This window comes from Colobus angolensis, unplaced genomic scaffold, assembly GCF_000951035.1.
Source record: "Colobus angolensis palliatus isolate OR3802 unplaced genomic scaffold, Cang.pa_1.0 Scaffold107, whole genome shotgun sequence".
In the NCBI taxonomy this organism is placed as follows: Eukaryota; Metazoa; Chordata; class Mammalia; order Primates; family Cercopithecidae; genus Colobus; species Colobus angolensis.
Window position 1 is genome coordinate 4,072,015 of NW_012111697.1, and position 3,198 is coordinate 4,075,212.

Consider the following 3,198-nt stretch of genomic DNA (forward strand, 5'->3'; position numbering starts at 1 on the left):
GGGGGTTGCAGTGAGCCAGAATTGTACCATTGTACTCCAGCCTGGGTGACGAGCAAAACTCCATCTCAAAAAAAAAAAGCCACTCTTGTAAACACAACAGACATTCCCAATGTCCCAAGTCACTATAGGAAGGAAGCCAGCAGGGGCTTGCCTAAACCCCACTCCCCTGCCATGCTCTGAGCACCTCCCTGCTCAGCCAGGCTCACACAGCTGAGACTCACCTAAATTTGCCTGGTGGCAGAGCTGGACCCTTCAACACAAGGACATGGTTCTCTGTTTCCATGACATGACACACATCAGGACCAATCTTGCAGTTCAAAACATTTTGCCGGGCGCAGTGGCTTACACCTGTAATCCGAACACTTTGGGAGGCCAACATGGGTGGATCACCTGAGGTCAGGAGTTCGAGATCAGTCTGGCCAATGTGGCGAAACCCCATCTCCCCATCTCTACTAAAAATACAAAAATTAGCTGGGGTGTGGTGGTGCACACCTGTAGTCCCAGCTACTCAGGAGGTTGAGGCAGGAGAATCGCTCGAACCCAAGGAGGCAGAGGTTGCAGTGAGCTGAGATCGTGCCATATTATACTCCAGCCTGGGTGACATAGTAAGTCAAAAAAAAAAAAAATCCTGCCAGTTCACACCCAGGTGCCGGGCACTGTAATGGAAGGAACATCAGGTGTTGCACCTGCCCTCATGGCCACTCACCTTCTATACAGGGAAACAGATGCAGGAATTAGAGCTCTGTAATTCTAGGTAGGCTGGGGAGATCCATTGCTGGTGAAGGGTCAGGGAAAGCCTTTCCGAGGTGACATTTGGGCTGAAGCTTGATAGAGGACATATCAGGAACACGTCCAGGCTGACAGCACAGCCAGTGCACAGGCCTAGGGGCAGCCACACGTGATATGTGTGGAAGGAAGAGGGACAAAGCCAGGACAGCTCGAATGCAGTGAGCAAGGGTAGGGCAGGAGATGAGGTGTGAGGAGGAGCACGGCCCCACCAGGTAGGGCCTTGTTGCTTCATGACATTTAAGTCCAAGGAACATCCAGAACAGTTTTTTGTTTTTTTGGGTTTGTTTCTAAATCTCTGCTCTTAATGTTTGGGCGATGTCCAGTGTTGCTTATTTCTCATGACTCCTTGCCTCAGGGAGTCCAGGTGGTCCAGAACTTGGACCAACTGCCTAGGCCTAGGCCCACCTGCCTAGTTCGGCCACCATTGCCCAAAACCTTGCCCAACATCCCTGGGCAAAGCTTGGTGTCCAGCCCCCTATGCCCCGGACACCCAGGAGACCACCTTGGGCCTCTGTCGCTCATGGAATCAGCCTTCCTTCCAACCTGTATCATAGTAAAGCCTTCCGCTCCAAGGAGTAAACGCCTGGCTTTCAGGTCCCAAGATGGAAGGATGCTGGTTACCCTTGATGTCATCATGCACCTGGCCTCTTCCTCTCCTGCTCTATCATCCTCTGTGAGCAAGCTTCAGTCTCCAGCTTATGGCCTCATGGTTGCAACACGGCTGCTATGGCACCCAGCAGCACACCCTCAGGTGGTGTCTCCATTTTGCAATTGTTGGCTTTCCTGCAGCCCTGACTGGGGTGCCTGGCACAGGCCTGGAAGCACAGGAACCTAGGAGCTGTCCCGATAGTACTGCTATGGGGAGGCCGAGATTACAGGTGGAGTGCAGGGGGCTCACAGAGGAGAGGAAGAGGCCAGGTGCACAGTGACATCAAGAGTAACCAACGTCCCTCCAGCTTGGGCTCCAGACGTTTACTCCTTGGAGCAGAAGGCTCTACTATGATACAGATTGGAAGGAAGGGTAATTCCATGAGGGTCAGAGGCCCAAGTTATTGGTCCCAGCTGCTAGGTGGCCTGGACCAACCAGGAGCAAAGGCACAGAGCAGGGCGCCCTCTAGGGCAGCAGAAAAGAAATGCAGATCTCTCCCGGGGTCTCCTGGGAGACTTCATCTGGGATCAGATGAGTCCCAGGCAACAGCAATGGAGATTGCTTTGATGTGCTTGGACCATCTCTCCTGTCCTGGGCATGTTGCGGCTCAAACAAAGAGGTTCTCTCAGCAAGAAAGGCAAGTGGGCTGGTAATCAGAGAGGATCCAGCATGTCTGCCACTTCCCTCTTCCAAATGCCAGGCTCTGTCCTGGAAGGACCATACTTTCTCCTCAGACAAACCACCTGGTTAAGAAGCCATTGCTGGTGGTGGAGTGTGTGTGCATGAGGTTTGGGAGTTGACAGGGTCCCAGCAGGAAGATGACAGCGTGCTTAGATGGGATATTCCAAAGAGTTTAACCAAGGGATCGTTTGCAAAGGAGCAGCAAGGACTGGGAAACCACCAGGACTGGTGCAGAACCCCAGGACTGGCACCACAGGAACTGTTACCACCCCCAGGCCACAAGGTACAAACAGAAGGAACAAGAACCCAAAAGGGCAAATCCCAGGGAGAGGGTAGTGCTGAGGGAGCTGTGGCCCTGACTCCCACACAGAAGGGAGTGAGAATCAACACCCTGACTTACTCGCCCCCTGCAGGGCACCCCATTGTCCAAATCCTACTGGAAGCCAGACTGCATAGAAGCCCAGGTGACCCCGCCTCCCAGTCCACCTCCTAGGCCACGGAGCAGGGCAGAACAGAACTGAGAGGGTTCCTGGAGAACTGGGTCCCTGGAAGGAAAACAGTTCATCTTTCACTGCAACTCTCCCCATGCTTCTACCCCCACATCTACCCTTGGCCTCCCCATAGCAATACCATCAGGACAGCTCCTGGGTCCTGAGCTCTCAGGCCTGTGCCAGGCATCCCAGTCAGGGCTGCAGGAAAGCCAACAATTGCAAAATAGAGAGACCACCTGAAACCCCATTTTGCAAATGATCCAACTGAGGCCTGGATGCTTGCCCATAGGAGGGGTTCCTCAGCGGGACGCGGTAGCTCACTCCTGTAATCCCAACACTTCGGGAGACCAAGGCAGGCAGACAGTTTGAGCTCAGGAGTTTGAGACCAGTGCTAGGCAACACAGCAAGACTCTGCCTCTACCAAAAATTTTAAAATTAGCTAGGTGTGGTGGTGCATGCCTGTAGTCCCAGCTACTTGGGAAGTTGATGCGGGAGGATCACTTGAGCCCAGGAGCTCGAGGCTGCAGTGAGCTGTGTTCACTCCACTGCATTCCAGCCTGGGTGACAAAGCAAGGCCCTGTCTCAAAA